Raw genomic sequence first — 11,661 nt, forward strand, 5'->3', positions numbered from 1 at the left:
ATTTGACCAGGTTAAAAAGAAACCTTTCAGAAATACATATAATAAACATGTTTATGTATCATATTAAGTCCAAACTAGATTGTGTGTTTAACATTACACATTATAGAAATTCTCAGTTTAATTTCTAAAACGTTGAGTAAATATATACTCAGAAATGCCTACAATTCTTATAAACAGTTCTTACCTACCTGTCAACTGTTACTGTTAACATTTATAGGTGAATAGATGATATACTTTGACAGAATCACTAAATTCTTGTCTATTTATTTCTAGAGTGATCATGTGAAAGTCACTTTCAGCTGAACCTTGAAAAAAAATAGGCATGTTAAAAAAGAAACAACAGGCCAAAATATAGTTGCTCTTGCTAAGCCACTTCACCAACCCAAAACTTAATCACTAACCTAATTGCTGTTTCAGCCTCTCCTAGGAGTGGAATTTTAAACCAATCAGTCTGGAATTTCCTGATTAATACTAGTGAGGTAATCTGCCTGATAAGACCCCCTTCCCATTCCCTTACTCTGAGAAGAGGATATCCTTGCCTAAAAATAACCCATTCCTTTCGTTTGTTAACAACTCCCTTGTCTCACCCTTTTGCCTATACAAACCTTCCATTTTGTACAGCCCCTCAGAGCACCCTTCTAGATGCTAGATAGGATGCTACCTGATTCATGAGTTGATTAATAAAGCAATAGAGCCTCAAATGTATTCTGTTGAATTTTGTTCTTTAACAGACGGAACACATAGAAAACAAAGGTTTTTCAACAGCTGATCTGACCAGAAGTCTTAGGGGCTTTATCCATATCAAGTAGGTCACTTTTCACCTGTTATGGCTGGCCCTAGGCTTTAGAGATGAGGGTGTTAAGTAAAGCTTTGGTTGCCAAAATATTTTTACTAAACACTGCCCAGGTGTCAACAGACCTGTGTACACACACACACACACACACACACAAAATGCCAGAATTAAAATATATGACACAGCCATTCACCAAGTGACAGCTGATGATGCGCCCCTTAGGGTGGAGTCAATTGTTCCACATTGACTTTGGAAGTCATGGGTTCCTTTTTACTCCCAGGCACCTATGGGGTTGAATGCTTTCTATGGTTCCCTGCCCCTGTCTCTCTTTGCCATACATAGCTGTTGTAGGTTAATCTGATTCTGCATCAGTGGTCCTAATGAATGACCTCTTCATATTTATATACTTTGCAATGTGACTTCCGCCTCTCCAATAGAGGCTGTTTCCCTGCTTCTTGGAGCTGGCTAGCCTGTAATTGTTGTGGCTAATAGAATGCAATGGAAGTGATGATAGTCCAGTTTCAAGCCTAGGCCTCAAGAGGCCTTGTGGACTTCCACCTTGTCTTTTGGAATCCTGCTTCTACCAGGAGAGCAAGCCTAAGGTAGCCTGCTGAGGGATGGGAGACCACATAGAACAGAGACAAGGCATCTCAGCTGAGGCCACTTGAGACCAATCAACACCCAGCCCGTCCACCTCGGGCACCTGAGCAAGACTTGCTAAGTTAAGCTGAACTCAACCAGGAGAACTGCCCAGCAGACGTGTGGGATAGATAATTGCTTATTATTTTATGCCATTGTGTTTTGTGGTTGTCAGACAACATTGCTATGGTAATAGATAACCAATACACAGACTTATTTCTTCAAAGTGAAATAACTTTAGTGTTTATTCTGGTTATTAAAATAACCATAGTTAATATAAGAAATCCAAATAATACAGTGTTATTAACTAAAGCATTTAATTGCCAAAATATTTTTACTAAACACTGCCCATGGGTCGGTCAGCTGAGACCTTGTGTACATGAACACATGTACACACACCCATGCACACACAAACACATAAGTAAATAAGACAAAAGAGAAAGTAAAATTCACTCCATATCTCACCACACAGAGATAAACATTTAAGTAAGACTTGGCTGAATGAGTTTAAGGTTATTTCTCTGCAATTATGTATATGTATAACTACGAACACACAATTTCTACATAAATTAAATCATGGTATACATGCTTCTCTGCAACCTTCCTTTTAAGTCAGTAATGTCATGTGCACTTAAAAAGAATAAATATCTGCTGCTTTGTTTTGAAATGCTCTAAAAATATCAATTAAATCCTTCTGGTCTAATGTGTCATTTAAGGTTGCTGTTTCCTTGTTGATTTTCTGTCAGAATGATCTATGTCAAAGTGGTGTTAAAATCCCCTGCTACGACTATATTATTGCCAATCTCTCTATGTCTGGCAATATTTGCTTTACATAGTTAGGTGCTCCTACATTGGGTGAGTAAGTGTTTACAAGGGTTATATTCTCTTGTTGGATTGATCCCTTTATCATTATGAAATGTCCGTCTCATGTTATAGCCTTAATTTAAAGTCTATTTTATTTGATTTAAGTATTATTACCCCAGCTTTTTTTATTCATTTGCATAAAATACATTTTCCATGTATTTCCAGAGTGTCTCTTTCAATCTGAAGTGATTGTCTTGTAGGTAGCATATGTATGGATCTTGTTTTCTTATCCATTCAGCCACCCTATGTCTTTTCATTGGAGCATTTAATCCATTTATATTAAATGTAGTAATCGATAAATATGTAGTTATTGCCATTTTATTATTCATATATATTTTCTTTTTCTTAAAAAAGTACCTTTAACTCCTTTATTATTATTATTATTATTATTATTATTATTATTATTGTCTGGAAAGTTCTTTATCACTCCTTTTATTCTAAATGATAGCCTTGCTGGGTAGAGTAATCTTGGTTGTAGGTCCTTGCTTATCATCACTTTGAATATTTCATGCCAATTCATTCTGGCCATCAAAGTTTCCATATAGAAATCAGCTGACAGTCTTATGGGAGATCCCTTGAAGGTAACTAATTGCTTTATTCTTGTTGCTTTTAGGATTCTCTTTTTGTCTTTAATAGGCATTTTAATTAGGATGTGTCTTGGTGTGAGCCTTTGGGATTCATCTTATTTGGGACTCTCTGAGCTTCCTGAACTTGTATGTTTATTTTCTACAGAAGTTTAGGGAAGTTTTCAGTCATTATTTCTTATTCTGGTACTCCTGTGATACAAATGCTGTTAAATTTGAAAATGTCATAGAAGCCCCTTAAACTCTCTTCGTTGTAAAAATTTCTTTATCTTTTTGCTGTTCTGATTGACTATTTTCTGCTTCATCTAATATACTATTGATTTTTCTAATGTGTTCTACATTGTAGTTATTTTATTCTTCATTTATGACTGGTTCTTTTAAAAAATATTTTTATTGATTTTTAGAGAGAGTGGAATGGAGAGGGGGAGAAAGAAAAACATTGATGTGAGAACGAAACATCAATTGACTGCCTCCTGCATGCCTCCTACCAGGGACTGAGCCCACAACCCAGGCATGTGTCCTGATCAGGAATCAAACAGGCAACCTTTTGCTGCATGGGATGATGTCCAACCAACTAGCCACACTGGCCAGGGCATGCCAAGTTATTTTTTATGATTTCTGTTTTCGTTAATTCCTCACTGAGTTTATCTATTCTTCGCCTAAGTTCATTTAGTACCCTTATAACCAGTGTTTTGAACTCTGATATATATATATTTTTGCTCCATTACATTTAGGTCTTTTTCTAGAGTTTTGTTCTCTTCTTTCATATGGGACCCTCAGGGATACTTTCTTTGAGGACTGCCTGTGACTTTAATGGATGAGCTATTGTGCATGGGGAGGGGAAGTGACATTATGGATTTGTTTTCTGGTGCCCCCTGAGTCCATCCTTTGTGTGTGTTATTTTTGGAGGTAATTGGGTTGTGTTCTGGTGTGATCCGAATCCAGCCAATTGGAGTGGGGACAGCTGCCAGAGGATTCAGTTTCTCCCTTATATATCCTTGGCACCTTTCAGGCTGCTGTCCCTTTGCTGGAGCTTAGGACAAGTATGAGTGAGTGAGTCTGTGCTGGTTTTACAGCAGCCTCCTGTCTCACCTAGATGGAATCCTCACTGATTTTCACAGTCAGATTTGTTAGATTTGTTGGGGCTCTTCTTTCTGGCACTTGTGCTTCAGTCTGGGGACCCCTGTGTGGGCCTAGGGCCCCTCAATCCTCAGGAAGTACCTTCACAGGTAAGATATTTCTCCTGATTATTTTTTTATTTTTATTCCTCACCTCATGACATGTTTATTGGTGAGAGAGAGAGAGAGAGAGAGAGAGAGAGAGAGAGAGAGAGAGAGAGAGAGAGAATATCCACACGAGAGAGAAACATCAATTAGCTGCTTCCTGTACATGACCCAACTGGGGATCAAACTCACAATCTAGGCATGTGCCCTGACTGGGAATCGAACTCGCAACCTTTTGATGTAGAGGACAATGCTCCAACCAACTGAGCCACCTGGCCAGGGCTCTCATGATTCTTAATGGCTACACATAGGTGTGGGACAATACCCTTTTGCTTCTCTGCCCCTCGTACCAGTCTGAAAGTGGCTTCTTTATCCATAGCATTCCTATAATAGAGGGGCAGAGGAATGCATGTGGTAGTTAGAATATACTAGTAGTCTTTGGAGCCAGCCAGGCTTGAGTCCTGATGCTATGACTTACTAGCTCTGTGGTCGGCAAACTGCGGCTCATGAGCCATATGCGGCTCTTTGGCCCCTTGAGTGTGGCTCTTCTACAAAATACCATGGCCTGGGTGAGTCTATTTTGAAGAAGTGGTGTTAGAAGAAGTTTAAGTTTAAAAAATTTGGCTCTCAAAAGAAATTTCAGCCCTGACTGGTTTGGCTCAGTGGATAGAGCGTCGGCCTATGGACTGAGAGGTCCCAGGTTCGATTCCGGTCAAGGGCATGTACCTTGGTTGCGGGCACATCCCCAGTGGGAGCTGTGCAGGAGGCAGCTGATCGATGTTTCTCTCTCATCGATGTTTCTAACTCTCTATCCCTCTCTCTTTCTCTCTGTAAAAAATCAATAAAATATATTTTTAAAAAAAGAAATTTCAATCGTTGTACTGTTGATATTTGAGTTTGTTGACTAATGAGTTTGCCAACCACTGTACTAGCTAAATGATTTCAGGCAGGTTGGTTAACCTCTCTGGTTGGCTTTCCTCATCATCTGTAAAACAAGGATTGTAACAATAGCCACATCACTGAGTTATTGTGTGAGGTAAATAAGTATATCTGTGCAAAATGCTTAATTACACAATGCTTAATACATAATATGCTTGCTCTAAGATGCATGTAATAATAGTAATAATAATAATAATACAGTTTAAGGATTGACCTAGCTCATAATGGGGAATCCTGTTAAATGTTTTAGGGGACTGAAGAAAAAATCCTCTGTGGTGCTCCAGAATACAGACCCAGGGCCTGAATGAGTATTAGAGGCTGACATAATTTTGAATAAATATAAGAAAGAGCCTTCAAACAATCAGAACTTTCCAATGATAGAACAAGCAGCTGAGTAAAAATAAGAGAACTCCCTATCTCTGGATATTTTCAAATGGTCTGGAAGACCATCTGGCAGAGATTGCCATGGAAATTCTTATTTGGGGAGGAGTTGGAAGAAATAAATTCTAAGGTCTCTTCCAGGTCTAATAATGTAATTATATTTTATGTATTTAAAATATTTAATTGGGTTTTTCTTTCAAACTAGCATTCTTGTAACAAGCCAAACCACATGGCCACCCAACAGTGGGGTGGGGTGGGGGTGAGAAGGCCAATCTCCACACCTCCTAATTCCATCCTTCTTGGGTAACCAATGTTGATAGCTTAATTTATGTTCTCTTCTGGATCTTTTTTTATACTCATACAAACTTACGCAAACACACACATGTACACAACTCTCCCACTCCCTTCTCCCCACTCACAGTGTTTTCTGTTTTTTTAGATCATAACATCATACTGTACATGCTGTTCAGCAACACAACGTATTTTACTTCATATGTCATGGATATTACTGATTTCAAAATTTATTTAAAAAATAAGTGTGATTGAAACACTAAGACAATTTTGAAAATGGCCTTGTCAGATACTAAAATATATTATAAAGATACTTCATCAAAATTGTATGGTATCAGCACACAAGTAGATAAATCATAATGGAAAGTCCAGGAATAATTCCAAATTTATAGGGGAATTTGGTCTTTTAAATTGGTAAGAAAAATGATTCCCTCTCCTCCTATCTATATGGATGCCTACTGTGCACCATATATAAAGACTATCCTACTTAATAAAAGCCTAATATGCAAATTGTCCCCTCTGGCGGTTGTTCGACCAGAGTTTGACCAGGAGACTGGGAGTTCGACACTCGCTATGATGTGCGCTGACCACCAGGGGGCGGTGTGGAACATGGCAGGTGTTGGCAATGAGGTGCTGGCAACAGGTGGCAGTGGAGGCACTGCTGGCCCTGATGGGCTCCAACAAGAGTGGGACCACAGCGGGATAGTGGAGCAGGTAAGAGGGCAGCACCAGGCCAAGGTTGGTGTGAGCGACCGTCCAATCACCCTGCCAATTGCCCTGTAGATGGCGACCAGTGGCAGTGGTGGGGGGCGGGGCTGCTGCTCAGCTCCCAGGCACTGAGAGAGCCAGGTGGGGGTCCCGGACCAACCGAAACCGATCACCCTGCAGACGGTGACCAGTGGGCGGTGGGGGACAGGGGACAGGGCTGCCGCCCAGCACCCAAACTCTGAGGGAGCCGGGCAGGGTGCCTGGCCCTCATTGATCGCCCTGCAGGCGGGATGGTGGAGCAGATGAGGGGGTGGTGCCAGGCCAAGGTGGGGTGCCAGATGGGGCTGCAGGGCTGCAAGGCGGGCCTCTAGTTATATAAAAACAAAAGTACATTTAATAAATTAAATATAAAATATTAAAAATATCTGAAGGCAGCTTAGTATACCCTGTGTATAACTTAGATCTATGTATGTATTGAGGTGGACTTCTAAACAACATAAGAAATCCAGAAGTCAAAAAGATTGACAAATTTTACTACATAAAAAAATAAAGATATTTGCTTGAAAGAAGAAGGGGCATAATAAACAAAGTGAAAACATTACATAGGGAGAAAATATTTGTAATACATGTAACAGTAAGGGGTTAGGGTCCTTAGTATATTAGAAAAACCTTACATTCTGATAAGAAAAAAATAAGTAACTCAGTTTTAGACTGTTCAAAGGATATCAACAGGTTATAGATGGAAGAGGAAATCAGAGGGCAATAAACAAATGAAAAGATGCAAGCATCACATATTGAGACGGAAATACAAATCATTTTTACACATTATGTTGGCAAAAATGTAAAAGATTTATAACACCTAGAATAAAAATAGCGTGAAGTATATCTCATAAATTGCTTTGAGGAATGTGAAATGTCCTCTTTTGGGAAAATAATCTGGCAAATTAGATAAAAATTTATCATATTCTTGGTCCTATCAGTTCTGCCTTTAAGAATCTCTCCTACAGAAATGAAGTTATCATAGAGTAAAACTATATATTCAAGGATTCATATTATAGCATTGTTTAAAGTGGCAAAAAGCTGGAATGAGCATAAGTAGGCATAGGTTGAATAAATAATGATAATTTACTATCCTTTCTTAAAAAAGATATTGATTTGGTGGGATCATATTTTAATTGATTCAAAAGAAACATTTTAAAATATAAGAGTAGCACATAATCAATATAGAAAATTGAGAACATAGGTATTAAATATTAATTTTTAATTTATGTTTCTCAGAGTTATATTTTGGTCAAATTTCCATTTCTCTCTCTGTTTCTTTCTCTTTTTGAATGTGAACATGTGTACATGTATACACAATACATATTTTTATAGTTATATTTATTCCTATTTATATTTGAATTTTTAAACTTAGCATTAAATGGTATTTTCTCCCCCCAAATATATTAAGATACTATTGTAAATAACTTAATAATAGTGCATTCTAAGGCTATAGCATTATTTACTTTTGCCACTAGATTGAGGTAGTTTACAGTTTTCAGTATTTAAACTAGTGCAATGGATTACTCATATATTACTAGTGGGAAAGTAAAATGGTACAGGCACGCTTGGAAACATTCCTAAAAAAGGAATTAAGCAACTATGATATGTTCAAGCAAAATAAAAACTTACACTCACAAAAGACCTGTATGCAAATGTTCATAGCAGCTTTATTCATGAGTCTCACACTGGAAACAACCTTTCTTTAATGGGTGCTTGGTTAAGCAACCATGGTGCCTCTATATCAGGTTCTACTACTCAGAAATAACAAGCAATGAAATATTGAGACTTGCAACTTCCAGGAAATTATGTTGAGTGTAAAAAAACCCATCTCCAAGGTTTCATACTATATAAGTCAATTAATGTAACATTGTTGAAATAACATTGCAGAACTGGAGAACACATTAGTGATTGCTAGTGATTAAGAAGGAGGTGATAGAGAATAAGAAGGGAGTGAGTGTGGCTATAAAAGTGCAACATGCTGGATCCTTGTAGTGAGGGAAATGTTCAGCATTTTGTCTGTGTCAATGTCAATATCTTGGTTGTGATATTGTACTACAGTTTTGTTAGATGTTATCATTAGGGAAAATTGAGTAAAGCATACACAGGATCTCTGTATTAGTTAATACGACTGCATGTAAATCTATAATTATCTGAAAATTAAAAGTTCAAATTTAAAATAAATCTGTGCAATGAACATTCCTATACATGTCTCCATCTGTTTCCCTAGGCTGTATTCCTAGAGGTGAAATTTCTTAACAAATTACATTAACATTTTAAAGATTTTTGAAGCACATTGTCAAATTGCTTCTCAAGAGGTTTGTACGATTTGTATGAGCCTACATTTTCAGATGATATAGACAGTAGCTTCAGTTTTTCTATAATAACTAGAGGCCCAGTGCAGTAATTTGTGCACAGGTGGAGTCCAGCCAGGAGGCCCTGATCAGGGCTGATGGGGTGGCCAGCAAAGGGGGAGGGGCCGCAAGAGGTTGGCTGGCCGGCCCCACCCCCAATGGGCTGGTTGGCTGGCTGCAGTGCATGTCATAGCGACCAGTCGTTCCAGTCATTCCAGTCGCTTGGCTTTTATATATACAGACAGCCAATTTTATTGGAATCTTGTCATTTATGGGGCACTGTACTGAATACTTTGCACTTTGCCTTTCATTTCAACTCCCAGCAGGCCAACAGGGTAGGCCTGTTGTACCTTCACTTTACAGATCAGAGAAATTGAGGAACCTGTCCAAAGTTCATGCCTACAAATTGCATGGTTGAGACTCAGACTAAGTTCCTTTAATGCCAAAGCCAGTGCACTAACTGTATCATCTTATGCACTTATTTATTAAGCTACCTGTTAGTTCCTAGGCATGCAGTCTATGGATTAAGACAATATTACATGGAGATAGGAAAAATAATTTCTGTCTGAATAGCACTAGCACTTTAGAAGACCTATGGTCATGGAAAACAGATGACACTTCCAGAAACATTATTATCTGAAACCAGGCATTTTCTTGGTCCTCTGGCTCTTTATAATTTTGCAGAAGTAAATGGTGAGCCTAAACTCTCATAATGTTTTCAATTGAGATGTTTTCAGCTTGCTTTTAAGGCACAGAGGTAAAGTTGGTTGTCTGCTGCTTGTGTATTTCCACTGAAGACTTAGTCCTAATTTTTAAATCATGTCCATAAAACATGTAGTTTTGTTCTCAACTTATTTACAGGCCAAGTGGAATGTAAATATAAGGGAGGGTATATTGTACATTGTGCTGTGCACACTCCATTTATGTGAGGCCATTCATCTTACTCTCATAAATGTGCCAAAGTTTTCTTCTTCCATTGCTGCAAGTAGGGAGTTCATCATCTCTATTAAGTGTTTCCCAGAGAGTGCTGTTTAAACAAAGCTTCTTTTTTGTTGTATTATTTTCATATTTTATTTGATGTACTGAGTTGAGTCCTCCAGGAAAATGACATTTTCATGGTGGCCCTTTGTTTATGTGGGACCATATTTCACTTGAAACTACTTTATTTTATTTTTTTGGTATAATTTATTAAAATATAGCTGATAACATTTAAACTAGAGATCGACAGTTTTTCTAGTACAGAAAAAATCAGAAACTAATTTGTTTTACTCATTTTTTTTAAAACCTGGAGTTTTATATGATTTTATAATCATTAGATTATTCAATTTAAATAAATACTCTAGTAATACAGGTTGATAAGTAAAAATTGGGTTAAAATTTTTGAATTATTGTTATAATTGTATCTTTATAGGTTTTGAGTAAAGTGAATTTGTTAATTTGCTATAGCATGTCAATTATTTATTCATTCAATTGTTTTAATTCATTCAATTGTTTTAATTCATTTTGTTATACTTATGTACATTATTTAACATTTCTCTAATTACTTTGAAGTATTTTTCTCCTTTTTCAAAAGAAAAGTCTTAGGGCTTCTAATCTCTTTGTATATGAAAATCCTCATCCTACTTTGCTTCCTTTTTATTGTTCTTTTGTGGAATTTCTTTCCCCTTTTGGGAGAAGATGACCCTAAATGATAAAAATAAGTCATGGCAATTTATGAAATAAAATAGTAATATAGCTCATATTTTTCCAAAACCCTCTACTTCTTTTGCCTTTTTTGGGAGATTTTTTGGATGTGTATTGAGTACACATCTTCATTGAGCTGTCCAGAAATATGTCTAAGTCGTTTTATAGGTCTGGATGTTCTCCATGTCTTCCTTAGGGCCAATATTAAGAAGGTTTAAATATCAAGAAAATGAAAATTCAGATGCAATGAACATCTTATGACAGAGGTGACTGAGTTCTTGGATGTGAAAAGTAATTGGATCTAATTGTGAAGCCCAATTGTTTATAGCAGGAACTCATGTAGAATTTGAGTTTGGAAGGTCTGCTCCACACTGCATGTAAGTAGTGTTAGTCCCAAGTAATCACATAAATACAGTGTGTTACTTCAAGTCATGTTTCTTATTGGCAAGCCAGATGATGGTAATGCTGTTCTAGTGATGTTTGAGGCTCTTGCACTAAAAGAAGGTTTGGGGAAGGAGTGCCACACGGTGTTCTCATCACTCTTTTTTTTTTTTTTTTTTTTTTTTATGAATTCTTGACATTTGCATGTGTAAAGTGCAACTCTCAATAGTTGATCTCATTTCACTTCAGTGGTCCTCTACAATGGCCAGGGCAAAGGGTAAGTGGGGTAGGGCAAGAGTACTGGGATGTTAGTGGGGCAGGTGCTCTAAAAATGCACCCCCCCCCCAGAGATTATGACTTACTATTCCAGCCAGCAACACCTGCCTCAGTCCTGTTAAGAATAATATAACCAGGAACATAAGAAAATGCTATATTAAACTCTGTGCCAATAAAATGGAAATGTCCAAATAAATGTACTATTTTCTTAGAAAAGTATGAATTGATCAAGATTGACTCTATAAGTCAATATATTATACAGACAAATATGAAAAAATATGTTATACAGACAAATATCATGAAAAACATTTTAATGTCAAAGATTTATATCCAAAAAACATTTTGGAACCATAGAGTTCAATAGTAAGTTCTTTCAAACTTTCAAGGAACCAATCATTTCAATGACGTAAATAAGCTGTTGCTGTCTAACCATATATGATACCATTTTTTAAACAAAATACATATGCATGCTATTATTTATAGAAAAGACATTGTAAATAAAGACC

The sequence above is a fragment of the Plecotus auritus genome (assembly GCF_963455305.1).
Source record: "Plecotus auritus genome assembly, chromosome: 3".
In the NCBI taxonomy this organism is placed as follows: domain Eukaryota; kingdom Metazoa; phylum Chordata; class Mammalia; order Chiroptera; family Vespertilionidae; genus Plecotus; species Plecotus auritus.